This window comes from Panthera leo, chromosome B2 (genome assembly GCF_018350215.1).
Source record: "Panthera leo isolate Ple1 chromosome B2, P.leo_Ple1_pat1.1, whole genome shotgun sequence".
NCBI lineage: Eukaryota > Metazoa > Chordata > Mammalia > Carnivora > Felidae > Panthera > Panthera leo.
The window spans coordinates 114628817-114652927 of record NC_056683.1 but is presented as its reverse complement, the minus strand read 5'-3'; the positions used below and the strand labels follow the sequence as shown (position 1 = coordinate 114652927).

General features: G+C 34.9%; 1 protein-coding gene across 1 annotated transcript in view; it reads left to right on the top strand.

The window, feature by feature from the left end:
* THEMIS (thymocyte selection associated) overlaps positions 1-24111 on the top strand; it is a 190538-nt gene that overhangs the window by 56620 nt on the left and 109807 nt on the right. The window lies entirely within an intron of this gene.

Sequence of the window (24111 nt, the reverse complement as noted above, 5' to 3'; positions counted from 1 at the left end):
ATTTGGATGTAATTCTTTGTTCATCTGTATGTAAGGAGTTTTATTCCTGTGGTTTCTTTCATGATGTTTTCTTTATCTTTGATTTTCTGCAATTTAAATATAATATTCCTATGTAGTTGGGGTTGTTTGTTTCCTTGTTTTCATTTACCCAGTTTCGTTTTTCCCCAGCTTCCTGGATCTGTGGTTTGTTGTGTGACATTAATTTGGTGAAATTCTCAGGCATTGCTTCAAATATTTCTTCTGTTCTTATTTCTCTTTCTTTTCCTTCTGGTATTCCTGTTATATAGATGGTACACCTTTTGTTGTTACACAGTACTTAGATATTCTGTTATGTGTTTTTGTTTTTGCTTTGCTTTTATGTTTTGGAAGTTTGTATTAATATATTCTCAAGCTGAGAGATTCTTTCTTCAGCTATGTCCAGTCTACTAATGAGCCCATCAAAGACATTCTTTATTTCTGTTATAGTGATTTTGAACTTTAACACTTAATTTTGGTTCTTTCTTAGGCTTCTCTATTTCTACTTACATTGCCCACCTTTTCTACATTATCTATTTAGGCCCTAGCATATTAATCATAATTGTTTTAAATTCCTGGTCTGATTATCCCAACATCCCTGCCATATCTGAGTCTGATTCTGCAGCTTGCTGTGTCTCTTCAATTGTCTTTTTTGCCTTTTAGTATGCTTTATAATTTTTTCTTGATAGCCAGACATGATGTACTGCATAGAAAGAAACCATAGTTAATAGGACTTTAGTAATGTAACAGTAAGGTATGGTAGGAGGGGAAGCATTCTATGGTCCTATGATTAGGTCTCAGTATTTTTATAGACCTGTGCCTCTGAACTATGAGCTGCACAAGTGCTTCTCAATCTTGTTCCCCACTCTTTATGTGGGAAAGGGTGGCTACAGTAGAGTTGGGTATTGCCCTTCTCACATGTGGAAGCCTAGAACAGGCTAGATCTGGGTATTTCCATTTCCTCAAATAGAAAGACTGGAGTGGGTTTTAGTTGCATATTTTCTCTAAATGGAAGGCTAGAGGGGGTGTTAGTTGTATATTTTCCTTCCCCCCAGGTCAGTTAGTCCTAATAAAACACCAATCGTGTCTCTTAAGGGCAAGCCTTATTAAGAAGAACAGAATATTCTGACTATTTTGAATTTTTTTTTCCTCTCCCCCTGCCAGAAGCATTAGGAGATTTTTCTCTGATATTTACTGTGAAAGCCTGGTCAAATTCCTAGAGGTAGAACTTACAAAATTATGAGAGCTTCCCCATGATTGGGACTCTGGAGCTTTTTCTCTCAGACTTGTCCATTCAGAGCTTCTAGCAATTATACTTCATATTTTTCTAGTCTGGTATTGGTTCATATCGAGGTTTCTTCTCTGGTAAGTTGTGGTTCTCTGTGCTTGCCTATCTGTCTCTTCAATTCTGGAGGCATTGGTTTATCCTCTGACCTCACTTCTCTAATGAATCCAAGAATAGTTGCTGATTTTTCAGTTTGTTTGGTTTTTTACTTTTTGCTGGGCAGAGTGGCAGCTTGAAAACTTTTTATATCCAAGGCCAGAAACCAGAAGCCCAATGTTTTTTTCCTATATATATATTTTTGTTGTTGTTGTTGTTTTGGTTTTTTTTTTTTTTTAGTTATTTTTTTTAGTGGTTGCTTAGGGATTACATTTAATGTCTTAATTTATAACAATCTAGTTTGGATTAACTAATTTAATTTTAATAATATGTAAAATTGAACTCCTTTGTAGTTCTATTCCCTACCCTATCTTTCTAATTGCTATTATCATGAAAATTATGTGTTTATACATTATGTGCCCACCAACATAGATTTAGGATTATTCTTTATGCAATTGCCTTTTAAATTAGATAGGAAAAATATTTGAAAATAAATACACTTAAACTTTATTTTATTTTTACACTGATAGCTACTTTTACTAGTACTTTTTATTTCTTGACCCAGAATAAAGTTACTGTCTTATATCCTCCAGCCTGAAGGATTCCCTTTAAGATTTCTTGTGTGGCAGTTTTGATAGTAATAAATTCTCTCAGTTTTTGTTATCTGGAGATGTCCTAATTTCCTATTTATTTATTTCTTTATTTAAATGTAGTTAGCACACAATGTGACATCACTTCCTGGTGCACAGTGTAGTGTGACTCCACAATTTCATACATTATGCTATGCTCACCGCAAGTGTAGGTACCATTTGTTGTCATACAACACTATTACAATATCACTGATTATGTTCCTTATGCTGTGCCTTTTATTCCTGTGACATATTTATTCCATATCTGGAAACCTGTATCTCCCACTCCGCTTCACCCATTTTACCCATCTCCTCACACGCGTCCGCGCCGGCAACCATCAGTTTGTTCTCTGTATTTATGGGCCTGATTCTGCTTTTTGTTTGTTTGTTTTTTAGATTCCACGTATGAGTTACCTCATATAGTATCTGTCTTTCTCAACCTGATTTATTTCACTTGGCATAATATCCTCTAGGCCCATACATGTTGTGCAAATGGCACAATTTCATTCTCTTTATGGCTGCATAATATTCATACACATACACGCACACACACACACACACACACACACATACACACACAGACATTTGCTTGGTCCATTCATCTGTTGATGAACTCTTAGGTTCCTTCCATATCTTGGCTATTGTCAATAATACTGCAATAAACATAGGCTGCACATATCTTTTCAAATTAGTGTTTTTAATTTTCTTTGGGTAAATACTAGTGGAATTGTTGGCTCATATGGTATGTCTATTTGCAATTTTTTGAGCAACTTTCATTTTTAAAGGATAAATTTTCTGTATACAGAATTGGTTCAAAATTCTTTTTTTTTCAATACTTTAAATATGTCATCCCAATGATTTCTGGCCTTCATGGTTTCAGAGTAGAAATTAACTTTTAATCTTATTGAAAAAATCCATATACTTGATGAGTCTTTTCTGTTCTGCTGTTTCCAAAATTCTCTATTTGTCTTTGGTTTTCAATAGCTTGATCAGAATGACATGAAGCTTCAAGTTTATCCTATTTGGAATGTGTTGAGTTTTTGAATGTGTAGATTAATGTTTTTCATCAAATTTTTGAGGTTTTGGTCATTATTTCTTTAAATAGTGTTTTGATGTCTTTCTCTTCTTCTTCTGGAACACACATTATTCACATATTTATATGTTTGATGCTGTCCCTATGTCTTTGAGACTCTGTTAATTTCTTTTTTGTACTTTTTTATTTTGTTTCTCAGAATGAATAATCTCAACTGACCATCTTAAAATTTTATTTATATTCCCTATTTGGTAAGACTTCATTTTAATACTTCCTTTTTAGTTCTTTAGACATAGTTTTCTTTATTTTTTGAAGACATTTAAAATAGCTTATTTAGAGTCTTTCTCTAGGAAACCTAATGTCTGGGCTTCCTCAAGAATAGTTTTTATTGATTGCTTTTTTCCCCTAGTGGATGGGTCACACTTTCTTGTTCCTTTGCCTGTTTCATAGTTTGTTTTGAAAGTTGGATATTTTAAACAATATAATTTGGCAACTCTAGAAATTGAATTTTCTCCCCTCCTTAGGGTGTTTTGTTATTGCTGGTTGTTGAATGATTTTTTTGAACTATATATGTGAAGTCTGTGTTCTTTGTCATGTGGAGCCACTGAGTCTCTGCTCAGTTAGCTTGGTGGGCAACTAATGCCTGGACAGAGATTTCCTTAAACAACTGGAAACAGGAGTTCTCCCAGTCCTTTTTGAGGGGCTCAGTGTTCATTTGGGGGCATGCCTTCTACACTCAATCAGGCAGGTAAAAATAAAAACTCTTGTTTGTTTGCTCATGTAGAGCCTCAAAGTCAGCTGGGTTTGAGAGCTGAGGACTTTCTCAGGTCTTTCTTAAACATCCATACAGTCCTACACATGTATGTGGTTTTCTAGATTACGAGGACTATATTAGAACTTTTCAACACTTTTTTGACATCTTATTTCTCAGCTTTTCCCTTTAAACTTTTTTGGTTAGCCTATTTTTTCCCCAACTGTTACACATCACCGCAGGCAGTCACAAAAATTAAATAATTATCTCTTATTGTTTTTGACACATGATCCCTAGGAAAAGTCTTTTCCCACTGAGTGAGCTCAAAATGAGATCAAATAAAGACAATGTTGCAAGTAGAATCTTCCAGGTAGTCACCAGACATGTCAAAAAATAACAATTCCCTGAGAATGAACTCTGAAAGATTTCCAGCTCCTTTCTGCCCTCTCTTGTGACTGCTGCACTGGGGGTTTTGCTATGATTGCAAGCTGTTAGTTTCACTATGAATTTGAAAGGGATGGGGAGGGTGGAATACTGCAAGTTAAATTGTCACAAAGTTTGCTGTTTTTAACCAAGATTCAGCCATTTTTTTCTTCAATACATGCTCCCCAGATTGCTGTAATCCTTTGGCTAATTTACAAAGTTCTTGAAAAAATTAATTCTGACCATTTGTTTTTTTACCCAGTTACTCCATTGCTTTTATAAAGGAGGAGATAATTTTCAGAGGTCCTTATTCTATCATACTTGCTGCCATCATCTACCCTACTATGATAAAGTATGTTAACACAGATCCTTAATTTCTCATTGTAATTTAAAAGTTTTGATGAGGATGATCATACCCTTGGCAAGGATGCCCATGAAGAGTATTTCTTTGTTAATAAAGATGCTCTACTCGGGGTGCCTGGGTGGCTCAGTCGGTTAATCGTCCGACTTCAGCTCAGGTCTTGATTTCACAGTTTGTGAGTTTGAGCCCGCGTCAAGCTCTGTGTGGGCAGCTGAGTCTGGAGCCTGCTTTGGATTCTGTGTCTCCCTCTCTCTCTCTCTGCCCCTCCCCCACTCACACTCTGTTTCTCTCTCTCTTTCTCTCTCTCTCTCTCTTTCTCTCTCTCTCTCTCTCTCTCTCCCCCCCTCTCTCTCAAAAACAAATAAACATTTAAAAAATTTAAAAAAATAAAGACGCTCTACTGAAAAAAGTTACCCACCCTTTGACCAGTAAATATGGCTTTGTAGATGCTCCAGTAAGTGGAAGGAAGCTCAAGCAACTGTCCAGAAAGGAAAGCTTTGTACGGATTTGGTGAGATGCTTCCAGGGGACAAACTGGAGTTGATTTTTGCTAAGTGTGAATGGGGAGCTAAACTTGCGATATATATTGCTGGTTGCATTCTATGTTCGTGTTACATTTCCATATGTCTATTTTGTCACTTCAAAAACTGTTCAGTATATTAAAAAAATAAAGAGCAATTATTTAAGTCCTTTATAGAAATAAACATACTGCTTTAGAAGTATAATTTTTCTTTTTTTAATGTTTGTTTATTCATTTTGAGAGAGAGAGAAAGAGAGCAAGTGGGGGAGGGACAGAGAGAGAAGGGGAGAGAGAATCCTAAGCTGACAACACAGCACCCAGTGTGGGGGTTGAACCCACAAATGTGAGATTATGACCTCAGCTGAAATCAAGAGTTGGACACTCAACGCACTGAGCCACCCAGGTGCCCTAATTTGTTCTTTTAGAAGACAGCCATCTTGACTGAGACACTTTTTCTGAGCTAGAAAACATGCCATTCTTGCCAAGCACAACAAAAATATATATCCTGATATTTGGTAGTGGATTACATTATCCCCATAGATTGATAAATCATATAATGTTTGGGTTATAGTGAAGTTTCAAATTTCAGATTACTTCCTGGAAAGATCTTTCTTTCTAATGTTATAAAGCATGAATACTAAATGCCTTCTCTTTAGACATAAGAAATTTCCTGGGAGGAAGTGTTACAAAGAAGAAATACATTTTTTTGGTAATCAGAGTCCTGCCACTCCCAACAGCAGGTTTACACAAGTGTCTCTAAACCATGTCCAAGAACGGTTGTGGTAGCATCTGTAAAACCACTGTTAAAGTTATATAGCCAGGTTGAAGTTTTCTGTTTGAATTTATAGGTCATACTCCATGAATTTTATCACTGTGTGGAATGATTTTGCTGGAAGGTGGAGGCATGTAAGAAAATGTGATAGTAAAGCTTAGAGATAGAACATTCTCTACTACCCTACACACACTTAAATTAGAATCCTGATGATGTGCTGAGCACTGTTCTAAATACTTTTATGTATGTATATATTATCCATGTGTATCCATATGTATTATCCATATGTATATGTATCCATATGTATGTGTGTGTATATGTATATCTGTATAACTAATTGAATTCACATTTACATATGAGAAAATAAGGAACTTGCCCAAGGCCAAATAGTTGTTAAGCGGTTCCATTGATTCTATGTTAGCACTCTCTGATATAACATAAAATATAATATAAGACTCTACATTCATGTTCCTTCAAGTTCATTTATAGGGCTGTTCCAGGAGGCTTCAGTTCTTTGATACATGCCCATTCTAGAAAGCTCCTTTTGAGTGAATGATCTGAGAATTAGAGAAATCGCAAGACAGAAATCATAGTCTTTCATTTCTGCTGTTTTCTTTTGATCACACAAATGCTGGTGCATGCTAGGGGGAGACTGCACAAGGGTGGAGGAGGCAGGAATCCCTGGGGCCTCTCTCGAAGGCTACCTGGCTCAGACATTTAAATAAATAAAAAGAGCAAAGCAAAACAAAAGGAGAGAGAGAGAGTTGTGAAATTAATTTTAATGAAATATCTTATTGACAATATGTATCTAAATATTATGCTTTTAACATCTAATCAATATAAAAACTATTGAGATATTTCACATTCTTCTCATGCCAAGTCTTCAAATGCAGATATGTTTTCTAACTCCTGGTACCTCTCGATTCAGGCTACGCTAGTTTCAAGTAGCCATATTTCAAATGCTCCGAACAGTGCCTCTAACAGTAGTAGTGTATTGGAGAAGCACCAATACGGATGTAAACAGTATAATTCCAGAGTCTGTGCTTTGAAGCACTTCTTGCTTAATCATAGAAAAAAAGTGAAATGATTTTTTTGTCAGCCAACATCAAGGTTATGATGAAGATCCAAAGATGCCTTGGATATGTGGCATCCTTCCTAATTTTTCTGTCATATGCAGTAAGCATTGTGATATTAAAATGAACTAAATCGATCCCTGTCCTAAAATAACATGAAATAGGAATTTTTAGATGACTTAGAAAGTTCACTAACTATAAAATTTCCTTCATATGTTTAATGGATTTAAATCATATCTTAAAGATGAGCTTCAGGCAGTGCTTCTTACTTAAAAAGAATTTCTACAGGCAAATGGATAAACGGATTTTATCTGTCAGGTGGGCAGTCCATTCCTAAGCGCCATGCAGCTGCCAAGTTCAATTGCCACACTTTCGTAAATGCAGTCAGTAATGAAGCAGTGAGTCCAAATGAAAGCAGCAGTTTATTTCTCATGGCACAACAGACAGCATTATCTTCATGCTTTAGTGTCCCGTCAGCCCCATGTGTGTGTGTGTATGTGTGTGTGGGGGGTGATAATAGAGTAGGGTCGGGTGGGTGCTAAATGCACAGCAGAGGAACAGTAAGTTTAGGAAATCCCAGACATGGAAGCTGCTTCTGGCAAACTGGCCAATCTTTGCCCTCTAGGAAAACATTGTTTTTATTATCCTGGAATGTAAGAAACTCTTTAGGGAGGAGGAAGACGACTTTGCTATCCTAGAATGTCTCTCGGGAGGGAGATATTCTCTCACTTTTCTGCTGGTCAGGAAATAAAACCTCCAGCTTCTGAAGCATGTAGACGTGCCATGGAGAATTATCTTCCAAAATCTCTCTCTTCTGAACAGTAAGATTCTTTTCAAAATCATTTTAATTATAAATGTGAAAAGTACAGAAAAGTACTAAGAACAATCAGTGGCAAAAGTTGGATTAATAATAGAATTATTTCTTCAAAAAATTCAGATTAAATGACTAAAATTTATGAAACTGTTTCTTTTATGCCTTATCAAAAATACTATGTTCACTTTTTCAAAATGAATTTTCCCTTTGTTTCATTTGGAACACTATGTGCTTAATTGTAGACAACATATAATATTACATTCAATGGCCATTCGTTATATGTTTTATGTACCATTGAAATGACTAGATCTTTCATGTTTAACCATTTTATGATTGTAGGTATCTGTTTGACTAAAATATCAGTTTCTAAAAGGACCTAATAGGAAAATTGTTATGCAAAAAATATTTAAAATATATTTACTAGATTTATAGTTGAATAACCTTTTTATCTTTTTTTTTTTTGAAGGATTTCTGTTAAAAGAAGCATGATATAGTGCAGAAATTGTTCCTATTTTCCCATCTGGATGTTATGATCACATAGGATTCAGAAAAGCCCTAAATAGGGCTTCTTGCCTTTTGGATAATTTGCTATTCAAGGGATCATGGGATATTCTTCCAAATTTTCTGGGTCAGCCTCTCTTAAGGCTCCTCTTCCCACTGTGCTCACTTAGGCAAAATAAATTGAGTTATGTCTACTATACAAAATATTTTCCTAAACAAAAAAGGAGTATTCTGCATATACTGTACAAGAAAATCTGAAGCAATCTAAATGCACAAGAAATGCAGGTTTTTACATTAATTTTCAGTTCCTTTCGGGGGGGGGCTCTTTTTCTTCTATTCTTTAGTATGCAATCAAATTACTTCTCTAAATCCTTGATCTTTGGATAACTAAAATGTATATTATCTGGAAGATAAGAGACTTTGCAATTCTAGGTTAAAATGTTCTTTTCACTCACCTATATACATTTTATCATCAGCCCAGAAGTCTGTCAGAAAGATTATTTTAAAATAGGCTTTTTTACAACTGGCATTTTTCCATAAGTTTTCATAGTATTGCTATCTTATGTACATCTTCTAAAAATCTGTCTCATCACATTTTGCTCTTACCATCCTCTTTTCTACATGCATAATTACTCTAAAGCTTTTTCTGGTGTTATTTCAATGTTATCACCATAGAGAGACTCTCATGAGAAGAATCAGATTGTCCTTAAAACATTGTCTACTCAGGTCTTCAGTTCCTTGACTCTCTTAACTGAACATTGATAAAGCACACTGCTATATTTTTTCATAATTACATGCTGGTAATTTAGAGGTTCTGCCATTGGAACAAAAGCTTTTTAAAAATAGACTTTATTGGGGCGCCTGGGTGGCTCAGTCGGTTAAGCTGCCGACTTCGGCTCAGGTCATGGTCTCGCGGTCCGTGAGTTCCAGCACCGCGTCGGGCTCTGTGCTGACAGCTCAGAGCCTGGAGCCTGTTTCAGATTCTGTGTCTCCCTCTCTCTGACCCTCCCCTGTTCATGCTCTGTCTCTCCCTGTCTCAAAAATAAATAAAACGTTAAAAAAAAAATTTAAAAAATAAAAATAAAAAATAAAAATAGACTTTATTGTGAAGAACAGCTTTAGGTTCACAGAAAATTAAACAGAAGGTACACAGATTTCCCATATGCCTACTACCCCCACATATATATAGCCTCCTCCATTATCAATGTCCTCTGACAGAGTAGAACTCTTGTTATAATTGAGGAAACTACCTGGATGCATCATAAACACCCAAAGTTCAAAGTTTACATTACGGTTGACTCTTGGAGTAGTACATGGGTTTACACAAATACAGTGACATGTCTCCATCACTATAGTATTTACAGACTATTTTCACTGTCTTAGCAACCCTCTGTGCTCCTCCTGTTCATACTTCTTCCCTTACAACTCCTGGCAACCACTGATCTTTTTACAGTTTCCAGTTTTGTCTTTTTCCAAAATGTCATACAATTGGGATCATGGCATACGTAGCCTTTTACAGGTTGGCTTCTTAAACTTAGTAATAGCGTTCCAAGTGTCCCCCATGTCTTTTCATGGCTTGGTAGCTCATTTCTTTGTAGTGCTCAGTAATATTGCATTGTATGGATGTACTACAGTTTATTTATCCATTCACCTACTGAAGGACATCTTGGTTATTTCTAGGTTTTGGCAATTGAATAAAGCTGCTATAAACATCCATGTGCAAGTTTTAGTATGGACATAAGGAACACAACTTTTTAAAGTAATAAAATGTATTGATTTTTTTCAGTTTTACAAATACCACATATATCTTGTAGAACATTAGAAAAATGGAAGAAAATGCAGTGAAGTAAATTAAAGTTCCCTATAATCTCATCACCAAAGCTATCTTGCGTGAATCAGTTTGATACATTTCCTTCCATTGTTTTCCAGTATATTGTACATGCATATACATATAGACATATGTTTTCATATAATGGGAAACAGGCCTGTTTCTTTAAAAAAATTTTTTTTAATCTTTATTTATTTTTAAGAGAGACAGAGTGTGAGCAGGGTAGAGGGCAGAGAGAGAGGGAGACACAGAGTCTGGAGCAGGCTCCAGGCTCTGAGCTGTCAGCACAGAGCCTGACGCAGGACTCAAATTCAGAAACTCCAAGATCATGACCTGAGTGGAAGTCAGATGCTTAACCAACTGAGCCACCTAGGCACCCCTGAACAAGCTTGTTTCTGAGGCTTTGCCCATGTGATTAAATACTCTTTAGAACATGATTTTTATTTTCTATATAATAGGAAATACATTCTATGTAATAGTTTTTCATATGCATATACTGTAATTAAATCCATCTATCCTATTACAAGCAGCTGTTTAACTCGAGTTTTGTCTGCACTTCTGTTTATTATAATAATTTCATGTATATGAAATTATGACTTCAGAAATAAAAATGTTTTATAGTTTTTTTTTTAAGTTTATGCATTTATTTTGAGAGAGAGAGAGAGAGAGAGAGAGAGCATGTGTGTGCATGCAGGAGCAGGGTTGGCGCAGAGAGAGAAGGAGAGAGAGAATTCCAGTCAGGCTCAGCACTGCCAGCATAGAGCCCAACTCCGGGCTTGAACCCACGAACCGAGATCATTACCTGAGCCAAAATCAAGAGTAAGACACATAGAAGACTGAGTCACCTATGCATCCCATTTTTAAAGATTTTGATGTGTATTGCAAAATCATATTTGGTAAATAATCTGCCAGTGTACTTTCTACCAGGAACTAATGAAAGGACCAATTTAACTGCTTTTTTGAATCTACGACTTAACTGTTTATCCTTTCCCCCTCCGATTTTTAAAAAATAATGACTTTATTGAGTTATAATTTATGTAGCATAAAATTCAGCTGTTTAAAATATACAATTCAGTAGCTTTTAGTGACCCTGTCTCAGGTTTTGTTTTGTTTCGTTTTTGTTTCTTTTTTAGCAATATGAGTTTTAAAAACCTTTAAAATCCTAGAAAATGTAGGGCCTGACACAGGGTGGTAGAAGGTTACACTGCCAGAAGTGCAAGTGGGCAGGGACCCTGGGTGGCCCAGTAAGTTAAGTGTCTGACTCTTGGTTTATGGTTCAGGTCATGTTCTCATGGTTTCGTGAATTCGCGACCCGCATAAGACTCTTTGCTGACAGTGCGGAGCCTCCTTGGGATTCTCTCTCTCTCTACCCCTCCCCTGCTCATGCTGTCTCTGTCTTTCTCAAAATAAATAAACTTTAAATAAGTAAAAAAAAAAAAAAAAAAAAGATGTGCAAGTGAGTTTACCAGGATAACAAGATAAAAAATGTATAGAAAGCAAATACATATAAAATATGTACATAAATATATATTTATATATAGAAGAATATATAAACACAGTCATAACTTCTCAATTATAATCCTTTAGAATATGTAAGGATAATCTATTTAAAACAGCAAGGTAAAAGCATAGAATAACTAGACTTAATATCTTTACAAACTAGTATAAGAAATATTATAAGGCTTGAACTTATTATTTACTTATGTACTTACAATATTGTAAAAGCTTACCTATTCATTAAAAACAAAAAAGAAAAAAATAAAAACAAAAAACATTTTAAGTGCTTGAATCAGAAAACTGAATATTGTGCATATATGTATATATATGTATCAATTACACATGAATTAATTTGTGAGATTAACACAATGGTAAACATAATTCCCATATTATAACCATAATTATTATATCATAATAAGAAAGTAATTCTAAGGTTCATGTGGGAGAATAAGCATGTGAAAATATTCAAGAAAATATTAAAAAGAAACCAATGAGGGAATATTTGTCCTGCTAATACTAAAGCCTATTACAAAGTTATAGTAAATTTTGCTGAATGTTATTTATAGAAAATAAAAAGCTGAATTAATGCATTCATAACAGTGATACTAATTATAGAAGCATCAAAGCAATGCTTTGAATTTGACTCTAGTGACTCTGAATTTAATATTCATTTATAGCTCTAAAATAGACCTTCATATAGAGTATTACTTTCTATTTGATGAAGTTGGTACTACCTGCCTGGGGTTAAGGAAAGTTATTTAGCAAATTATTGTAGTATGGTTATCAATCTAGGAAACAACAAATGAAATTGGATCATCACCTTATACCACATAGCAAAGGAAATTTGAAGTAGATGAAAAAGTTACATTTTAAGTAAAACTATTTTATTTGATACAAGTTTCAGATTATAAATATAATGAAAAACCATAAAGAAACAATGTATTTTATTAAATAAAATGGAATTTCTGCATGTCAGAAAAGTAAAGGGTAAAAAAAAAAAGTTAATAACAAACTGCCACAATTGCAAAAAAAACTTGATATCACTAAAATGTAAACAAAAAACCAATTAGTCTAGTAGACACTACTGGGAACCACCCATACAAATTAGTTTGGACACAATGTAAATTAAAACAATAACGACAACATTTCCACATATTTACTAAGTTTTATAATTAGGATAATAAAATTGAGAAAGATATTATCAAATGGTTACTCTCAAACCCAACTGAAGGGTGTATAGAATATTATAACCTTCCTCAACATAAATTTGATACTCTGTTTAAAGAGCCATCTGCCACTCAATTGGCAAATGTTTCTTTTGTACATGTATAGAAATAGTGATTGATGGCAGAGATACACTTATGTCTTGGTCCCAGTCTCCTGAAACTAGTTGTCTGCCTGGAAAACAGCCCTTGACTCAGTGATTGCACTTATTAGAGTAAACTCTAAGGGAATAATCATCTTAGAATTATTTGTAATAGCAAAATAATGGAATCAATTTAAATGCCCAATAGTGCAGAAAAAGACAAGTATACATTCCTTATAACATACTATTACAGCCATTAGAAATCTTACTTGTGAAAAATATTTTAAAACGTGAGGTTTAATCATGGTTCAATGTTTAACGAAGCAAGTGGAATCCAAATGAATGTATATGATATAGTTTCAATGTTGTTAAAGGATTTCTATCTCTATCTATTGATATGTATGTCAAGATTTAAAAAAATACCAAAATTTTAAGACTGGATGATCTCCTTGATGTGTTTTAGTTCATCAGTTTACTAATTTCCTTATTTATAAAGTTAGGAAATATGAATACTCTTTATGTCATAAAATTCTTCCAAGAAGAAAAAAATGAAATGATCATTAAGTGCATACTACAAACATTGGTCTATAGAAACTACTCAATGATTTTAATTCTTTTTGTTATCAATCTTGTTATCTTGGAAAATTTAGAGGGGCTCCTCTGTGTCATGAGACCCAGCGTGGGGTTCTTATTTCAGTTCTGTTTTCCTTAGTATGAAAGTAACTCCCTGGCTTTGGGGGCAGTTAATCTATTATTCTTAGTTTTTGATGGTATTGTAAGTTTTCATCTTTTTCTATCATATTCTGTGTCTCTTTGCAAAAGAAAGAGAAGCCAGGGACTTTCATGTCCAGCCTGCTAGACAGTTGATATTTAAATTCCTCTTGATCACATAAAAACCATATAAAACTCTAATTCATTTATCTTCAGTGTCTAAAACGATCAACAAGAGCAAGTCCAGTCTCTCTGGTCTTTCCAGCAAGCTACAGTCTGGGCCAATCTCTGAATAGCCTGAGGCAGCTCCACAGGCATTTCCTGCACCAGATCTCCCAATACTCTAAAGAAACTCATCTGGGAACTTCTCAGAACTCTTGCTGACTAGATATCAGGTCTGATCTTCTGTATGGGATCCGAGAAGCTGCTTTCCAGAGCCAATCCAGTGGGCCTCGTGGTGGACTAGCCAGTTGAAGATCCATTGCCCATTTTCAAATTCATATTATTCAGGTTTTTTGTTGCTTAGTAATATGGAATCAAGAGGATGTGCCTACGAAGAAAATGTTCCTTTTTAGATGCTGGCGAATTTAGGGAAAAAAAGTTCAGTTTTCTTTATCGTGCAAATCAAAATCTATTTAAATCATAAGCTCTGAAATCCATTTAAAACTTATGGTTGCATCAGGAAATTATGTCTCTTCCTAATTTGAATTTAATGTAAACTGATTTTTAATTGTTTTGTATAACCATGAGTAACAGATATTTTTGAACACTGCATGGTAAAAATCAGCAAATATGTCAGACAAAGCACAACATTAAAGGAAATACTACAGCATATGTTGACAGTTATAGAAGGATTGCTGCTGTTTTCACCCTTCACACCAGAATAATTTTTTCAATATTTACCTCCCATGTGTAGAGAGGGAAACATATGGGGCTTTACATAATCGTAAGCATAAACAGGTGGCTACTTAGGTACATTTAATTTGCAGGCAACAGCAATACTGAAAAACGCAATCAGCGCCACATGGCTCCCCAACTCCTTCCACTAACAGTCCATTAGCAAAATTAAGATCATTAAAATAGAGGGAGGGTATACTCCTCAGTCAGTTGGCTTCAACCACCTTTCAGGGCCATGAATAAAACACATTTTCAAAAATGCATTGGCATTTTGCTGTTCCTTTTGTTCAAGGGAACTTCAGCAACCGTGTATAATGTATACCTCGTGAATAACTACAAGCAGCACAATATTTGCATTTAAAATTTGCTTACATCTCCCTGTAATCTGCTCATTATGGGCTTAAAATTATGGTAGTTAAATTCTAAGCAATTTATCAAAGCATGGGGTCAGACAGACTCCTCGAAGCAGCCTGGAAATATTTCGCCAAAGGCAGTCCACCTCAAGAGGTCACCTAAGGCTCATTTCCATATTCTAACACCCTGGCCAAATCTGTAGACATGATTGTGGCTGGGATTTTTTGCTCAGTCTCTTTCAGATGCTACATTGTAGATTCCATATATTTTGTCCCATCTAATGTGATACAGACTGGAATATTTATCTTGTCCTCTTTGACCACGTAAAGACTAATCTCTCTGACCTTATAATCATTTCACAAAGGTTTAGAATTCCAGAGTTAAAGAAAATGAGTAGGAAGAATAACTATTATTTATTATTATTATTATTATTATTATTATTGTCATCATCATCATTATTTTGCCTTTTGGGGGCTTGCTATGTGTGAAGGAATCTCTAGGCATGTGATAGATGATATAATTTTCTCTGTTATATAGAAAAGGACATTAACTGTAGTCCTGAGAGTGTAAGTTCTCAGGTTTACACAGGGATGAGAGGCCTGAAGCCAGAATTCAACCCAGGCTGTTGAAATTAACAATTAATATTTTTTAAACCACTCCACTTTACTATTGGGATAGTTGTGTATTGCTGACCCTGAAAATTCTGTTGCCTAAAATCATCACCCAAGGCCAGGAATAATAAATGTGTAGTATTTTTAAGAACCTCCTAAAAAGGCCTAGTGAGAGATTTTGGGGTGCCTGAGGTCTAGGGGGGTTCTTTCCAGTCCTGATGCCTCTGTGTGTGTTCCCATAACACAAGGGGCATGCTCTGAAGAACTAAAGGGTCCAGGGAGCTGTGCTCTTGCCAAGGTTTGTGAGAAGTTCTCATATTCTCTCTCCTCTTTGTTGCTCTTCCTCACTGCTTGGGAGAGAGAAAACTTTAGCATGAACAAGTATGTATGACACATTGTTAAGCTAAGATGATAACAGAGTTTTGGCATAGATGTCGAGTTACATCATTTGATTTCAAGACCTAACATTAATGTAAATTATCTGTTAAACACCCAAAATGTATTAAATATTACATAGTCACTCTTTCAAGGAGTTTAAGTGTTCCTGGGAAAGTAAGTTTTTTGCTTGTTTGCTTTTGGGTTTTTTTTTTAATGCAAAATTTGAATCAAAGAGATAAACATCTAGATAAATTTTTAGATAAAAATCTAAAGTTTTTTGGGGGGGGTTTAAACATTTTTTTAAATGTTAATTATTTTTGGGAGAGAGAGAGACAGAGCACAAGCAAGGCGGGGGAGGGGGAGGTGCAAAGAGAAAAGGAGACAGGAATCCTAAACAGGCTCTAGGCTCTGAGCTGTCAGCATAGAGCTCTATGTGGGGCTTAAACTTATGAACTGTGAGATCATCTCCTGAGCTCAACGGACTGAGTCACCCAGGTGCTCCATAAATCAGAAGATTTTATGATTTATTCTTTTTATCTCCAGGTAAAAGAACTGTTAAAAACTGCTAGTAGCAGTTACAGATAATTTTGATCCCATTGTAAATGTAAAGATATTCAAACACAGGAATTCTACAGTCTCAGTTAATCTCATTTAACATTTAACAAACATGGTCACTGTCTTTGATATTGCTCCCCCTCTCTCAAATACTCAATAAATTACTATGCAAAATTTTGTTACCTTAAACTTTGACTTTCCTTCACATTTCTTGTTTCTGCCCTTCTAGCAAGATTCTTCTGTCTTCTTCTATAAAGACTTTTGGGGTCACTCATTAGTTGCTGATGTTTACTAATCCTATAATTGGCTCTGAGTAATCTGGACAATTTTCTCACAGTTTGGACATTGTTATTATTATTATTAATTTCAATCCTTTGCTCAAGGATTTTGAGTTTTTGCTTTGATAATGTATTTTATGCACCCATTTCATTCTGAAGCTGAATAGAGGTACCTGAGCTAGAATTTCTTGTGGAAATACTGGATTTGGGATAGTCTTGAAAAAGATAGTTTTTGTAGGATATGCTGACCTAAAAATTATCTTGGAAATATAACAAAATGATAGAAAAGCCACAGGAAGCATGTAAAAAGGGAAATCTACTCAGGAAAGTATAAAATAACAAGGATGCTTAGGAATTTGACCGCAGAACAGAGTGCAGTTAAAATTCTTTTTTTTTTTTTTTTGTTAAAATTCTTAAAGAGGTGGAAGCACATACCCACAAAAATAAATGAGACACACTTTGCATTATTGGCACAGAGATAAGACCCATAATCAAAATACACAGCAGTCTGCTTCCTTTCCAGATCTTCTTCACATAGCTCAGTTTATTAGAAAGTTTTGAACATACATCTTAAATACCTATTTATTCAAAATTGTGTGTGTGTATTTGACATATCCTTACCTGTATTTCAAAGGCAAATTTCTTTGTAATGATAGTGGATATGAGTCCACATTTTAGTAACTTTGAGATGTTAAAGGAGTTTCAGCTACTTTTCATATTTCATTAGACTAGTCTATCATTGTTTTAGCTCATAACATGGCTGCAGAAAAAGCTTAAGTGGGAGTAGAAATGTCAAATCCATCATTTCTTCGTTGTTCACCTGTGTTTGTATTAGTTTGTTTTCAATACATAGTTTCTTTGCAGGAAGTGTTTGAAGGCATTTACCCGTTTTGTGAGGATTACTTTCTTTAGAAACTACAATAATATATTCTGAACACCCACTTATATATGGCTGGGTGACCTGCAGCACCCTGGGAGTACATGAACTTGTGTGGGCAGCACTGTCAATCCCTTTGCTTTGCATAATCCCTGGGCCTCCCCCAGAGGCCTCACCTACACCTACAAGCACCTGGCCATCTGAAACATGGACAGATGAGACTAGTGCCAATCAACATCTTAAATATCAGTGAAGTTCACTTTCTTATGTTGCTTGATTTTAAAAGTGCTAAGATTTTCTGTACCCAGAAGGAGGGTGGACATCCACCTTTGAAACCTTCCCTGTTAGCTAATGAAAGGCTGGACAAACAATTTATCATTTACAATAATAATGAAAGATTGAAATGTGTAACTCTGTGATTAAGCCCTTGACCTTTGGAGACACAAAAACCTACTGTGTATCATGTGAGCTATGTGATGATAGAGGACTTATGGTATCTTTTTCAAACTTTCATGTCCTTTTTTATCTGTGAAGTGTTGGTGTTTTATTTGTAGCTACCTCATATTGCAATCGTGCAAATTAAATATACGTGTACATTTCTAGCACATTCTAAGATGCATATTTCAATAATCTTATTTTGGGGCGGTTGTTTGTTTTTTCATTATTTTGTTTACTTTTTTTTCTTCATGATAAATATACTCTTTAATCCCCAGCACATATTTCCCCCATCCGCCACTCACCTCCCCTCTGGTAACCATCAATTTGTTCTCCATAGATAAGAGTCTGTTTTGTGGTTTTTCTCTTTCTCTCTCTTTTTCTTTTGTCTGTTTTCTTTCTTAAATTCCACATATGAATGAAATCATAATGATATTTGTCTTTCTCTGACTGGCTTATTTGATTTAGCCTTATACTCTCTAGCTCTATTCTTGTTGCAAATGGCAAGATTTCACTCTTTTTCGTGGCTGAATAATACACACACACACACACACACACACACACACACACACACATATACACCACACCTTCTTTATCCATTCATTTATTTTTGGACACTTGGGCTGCTTCCATAATTTGGCTATTGTAAATAGTGCTGCTATAAACATAGGGGTGCATGTATCCCTTTGAATTAGTATTTTTATATTTTGGGGGTAAGTATCCAGTAGTGCAATTCCTGGATCATATGGTAGTTCTATTTTTAACTTTTTGAGGAACCTCCATACTGTCTTCCACAGTGGCTGCACCAGTTTGCATTTCCACCAACAATACAAGAGAGTTCCCCTTTCTCCATTTCCTCCCAGCACTTCTGTTTCTTGTGTTTTTGATATTAGCCATTCTGACAGGAGGGAAGTGATATCTCATTGTAGTTTTGACTTGTATTTCCCTGATGATGAGCAATGTTGAGCATCTTTACATGTGTGTTAGGCATTTGTATGTCTTCTTTGGAGAAATGTCTGTTCATGTTTTCTGCCCAGTTTTAATTGATTATTTGGTTTGGGGGTGTTCAGTTGTATAAGTTCTTTATATATTTTAGATTCTAACCCTTTATTTATTTATTTTTAAACTATTCATTCTTTTTTTTTTTTTTAACATTTATTTATTTTTGAGACAGAGAGAGACAAAGCATGAACAGGGGAGGGAGAGAGGGAGACACAGAATCTGAAACAGGCTCCAGGCTCTGAGCTGTCAGCACAGAGCCCGACGCGGGGCTCGAACTCACAGTACCACGAGATCATGACCTGAGCTGAAGTCGGCTGCTTTACCGACTGAGCCACCCAGGTGCCCCTAGATTCTAACCCTTTATAAGAAATGTCATTTGCAAACATCTTCTCCTATTCCATAGGTTGCCTTTTAGTTTTGTCAATTGTTTCCTTCTCTACACAGAAACTTTTTATTTTGATGTAGTCCCAGTAGTTTATTTTTACTTTTACTTCTCTTGCCTCAGGGGACATATCTAGAAAAATCTTAGTATGGCCAATGTCAGAGACATTACTGCCTATGTTCTCATGAAGGGTTTTTATTGTTTCAGGTCTCACTTTTAGGTCTTTAATCCATTTAGAGTTTATCATTGTGTATGGTGAAAGAAAGTGGTCTCATTTCATTCTTTTTGCATGTAGCTGTCCAGTTCTCCCAACACCATTTGTTGAAGAGACTGTCTTTTTCCCATTGAACATTCATTCCTCCCTTGTTGAAGATTAATTGATCATATAATTGTGGGTTTATTTCTGGGTTTTATATTCTGTTCCATTGATCTATGTGTCTATTTTTATGCCACACTGTTTTAACTACTACTTCTTTATAAGATAAAATGAAGTCTGAAATTGTGATACCTCCAGTTTTGCTTTTCTTTTTAAAGATTGCTTTGGCTATTTGAGGTCTTTTGTGGTTCCATAGAAATTTCAGGATTGTTTGTTTTGGTTCTGAGAAAAATGATGTTGGGTATTTTAATAGAGATTGCATTAAATCTGTAGATTGCTTTGGGTAGTATACACATTTTAACAACATATTTGTTCTTCCAAATTATGAGCATGGAATGTCTTTCTATTTCTTTGTGATATCTTGAAATTTTTTTCATTGCTCTTTTATAGTTTTCACAGTATAGGTCTTTCACATCTCTGGTTAAGTTTCTTTCCCCTCAAATACAGTATTGTGATCATTTCCATGGTAAATATGTAAAATATGAATAATAGAATGTATGTGTCTGTATCTAGTCTTTTGAGGTCTTTTGAGGACTTTCTTTTATATATAGCAACATATAGTGCCCTTTATCCTTTCAGCAAAGCACATGTAATCACTACTATCCTGTGCATTCCCCTGTTTGCCTGTTAAATGACTGGTTAGTGGGGAACCAAAGATTCCAGTGAGTCAATGTCCGTAACTTCGTGCATAACATAGCTATATTACCACATACAACAACAATCTGGTGCTAATATTTTGCCCTTGGCATTCTTAGATGGTGGCTGATTCTTCCCCCCCCCCCCCCCCCACCCCTTTGTCATAGCTTAGCTCTATAGAGCGAAATTTCAGTCAGGGGTATTGCCTATGGCTTTTATCCTGTAGTCCACTGTGGAAAATGCATATATATTTCATGCTGGACACTTCCCACTAACCTCTCAACAGATCATCCTGCTTGACCTTAACAAAATAAATAGTGTGTTTGAGTGAGTGGGAAAAAAAAATTTTACAATGGTTACCAAATGTTAATTTTTAATCTCTTAGATAATACAGGGAAAAGGGAACCATAGGATGTGGAATTGGGGATGTGGCAATTAACGACTAGAATACATCCAAGCTTTTACAGAACAGACTATCTGATTATTTACACTATGTTGGGCCATTACTTTCAGAGAATTAGTAGGCAAAGTTCACTGTAAGATTCCTTATCTCAGGGATGGAGGGAATACATTTGGTTCGAACTTGGAAAGCAAGCTAGAGATTAGTCTATGAAAAAGATTGTGAAATCTTTATAATGATTTTGTGTATATTAAAAAATATTGTTATATATAGTTGTAAATTTTAATTTTTAAAATTACACCCATTTATTGATGATAAAAAAAAGTAGAAAAACATCTGATAAGCATAAATTGTACACAGTGAACCAGGAAGTTATTCTTGCTCTTCTTATGCTGAAGGGTCTAGAAAGGGAAGACTGGCTCACAAGACCCATATAAATAGTTTGCCAACTTGAATAAACGTGTTTTTCTGAGCAATGTCCTTGTACGTTATATGCAAGACAGGGAGGCAGCCTTGTGTGGTGGCAAAAGCATAAGACTTGGATGTCAAAGGTCTGATTTGAGATTCTAGAGCCATGACTATGAAAATCATGACTATTTTTATATCCTTCAGTAATAATGTTTGTTTTATTGTCCTTAAAGTATTTTTGTCAGGATAAATGATTCATTAAAAAAAAATCATTCAAGGGGCACCTGGGTGGCTCAGTCAGTTGAGCATCTGACTTTGGCTCAGGTCATGATCTCACAGTTCGTGAGTTCAAGGCCCGTGTCCGGCTCTGTGCTGGCACCTAGGAGCCTGGAGCCTGCTTCGGATTCTGTGTCCCTATTTCTCTGCCACTTCCCCGCTCATGCTCTGTCTCTCTCTCTCAAAGATGAATAAATGTTAAAAAAAATTTTTTTTAAATCATTCAAACTTGTAAATTTCTAAACAAATTTCAGTTATTACTGTTACTATTAATAATACTTGTGGATCATTAAGAACTGGTTAAAATTATAAACTCTCCAAAAATTTAAGACTCAGAGAAAAGATCTTAAGGACTAAATTCACTTGGGTGCCTGGGTGGCTGAGTCGGTTGAGCGACTTCAGCTCAGGTCATGATCTCGCAGTCTGTGAGTTCCAGCCTAGCGTTGGGCTCTGTGCTGACAGCTCAGAGCCTGGAGCCTGCTTCAGATTCTGTGTCTCTCTCTCTGCCCTTCCCCTGCTCATGCTCTGTCTCTCTCTCTCTTAAAAATAAATAAAAACATTAAAAAAAAAAAAGACTAAATTCACTTAAAGCTGACTTTCAATAGATCAATTAATTGTACTTCCTTATAATTTTTGTTTCTCAAGTGCATGCTCTTTATGGATAATTTTTCTTAATTTAAAAATAATAATATACATTTTAATAGATGACAATCAAATTTGGAAATTGAAATATATTGTCTTTCTGCTTCCTAGCTTACTTTATGAAGGTTACACACTGGCTTATTTTATAATTACCCTAATGATCATTCAGCTTCTGAAATGTGTGTTGTTGTTTTTTTGTTGTGGTGGGGGTTTTTAGTTTTTGTTTTTGTTTTCTAGGAAGCAAATTATATTTTGTCCAGTGTAAAACTTTTGTACTCTTTGTGAATAAGATGTAAGAAAATTGATGAAATTTAAAGCTTATGGTGCTTCAGTTTACTGTGAAATATATATATATATATATATATATATATATATATATATATATTTATTTGACATGGTTTATATGGTATTAAGTGCTATTTATAAGGAAGGACTCTTTGGATTGGCTACAATAGTAGATGAAGGAATAAATTAATCACAGTTATTTTCCTGTATCTACCACTTAGTATGCTAAACTGTGTACTTAATCATCATGTAAGGGAAACACACAGAGATTCATAGATGGATTTTTCTTGCAGTAGAGACATTCAACAAGACAGCTCTGAAGTATGCGATTAACTTGAAATAATGGTGGCCCTTAGGGTTCCAGGCTTTTTCTACTTCATAACATTTTAGGTCTGTTATTACCTTAGGTGAACTCAATTCCCCAAGAAAGAAGATGCTGAATTAATTCTTCTGTGACTTATGTCATCAATATATCTAGGATAGAAATAAAACTATGTGTCTCTACCATTTATGAGATTCTCGTAGCTGTTTTTTTAACATTTCACAAAAATAGCTGAATTTTCTATACCGTGATAATGATTGTGGACTCAGAAATCTTCATGTATAGACAAGTGAGATTAAACATATGTGTGCATGTGCACACACATGCATACATGAAAATTCATTTATTGTGCAGAATTCAAGAATATTCTTTTATTGGATTTTCTGTGATACAAGATATAATAAAATAAGAAGTTCCTTCAAAGTAAATGTTTCTTTGCCTTACTGTCTCCAAGCACAGCATACAGTGAATGAACCCTAGTCAATTTCTGAAGCTTTGCAGGACAGATTGCACATGCTACCTTACTTACTGCCAGGATGTATCACACACACTTGTTTGGAAGTTTATTTCTAAAAATAACCCAAATCCTGTTTTTGTTTTAGCAAAGATCAGCTACAAAAATAACTGATCGTAAATCTTTGTGTAGTAACCCAGAATAGACATGAGACATTATAGTCTGGTTAATAATGATTTGATATATAGATGAATTTAATTAGAACATATTTATTGAGTAAACTCTTAAACTATTTTTCCAAGCTATATTGAATTCTAGTAAGATTGTCTAATTGTCTAATGAGTATCTACTAAGATAATCTCACTATCTTCTTAGTTTGTGCTAGTGTATCATATTATCGTTAGTTTCGTGTTAAGAAAGCAGTTACCTAATTTTTGCTTTGCTCATATTTTCTCTGGAATTTTTTATAATCTTTTCAGTAAATACATTTCCATAAGTGCTACAAAGCAGATGTGCCCATAAAATAAAAGTAATTCAAAGAGGAGAATTAAACATGCAAGCTTAAAAAGCTATACCTTAAACAGTAAAAATTTCATCATATTGGTGACTGTCCTAATAGTATTAGAGGAAGAAATTTTTAATAGTGAAACAATGGCAAAATTACAGAAGCAATGAGAAGAATAATATATAACCAAGAGTATCAATCCAGAACAACTACCTAACCAGGCATTTTCCAAGGAGAGTTATATGGTGCACCAATATATCATGATATAATATGTTATAATTTATTATGGATATTTCCCCAAGAGTTTTATAATAAAAGAAATTTGCAAAATCCTGCATGTTACAGTCTCTTCTTGTGAGTTACAATGCATCTAAAGTTTCTGAGAAGTCTTTAATTGGAAATATGTAGGTACTTTTTGTTGTGG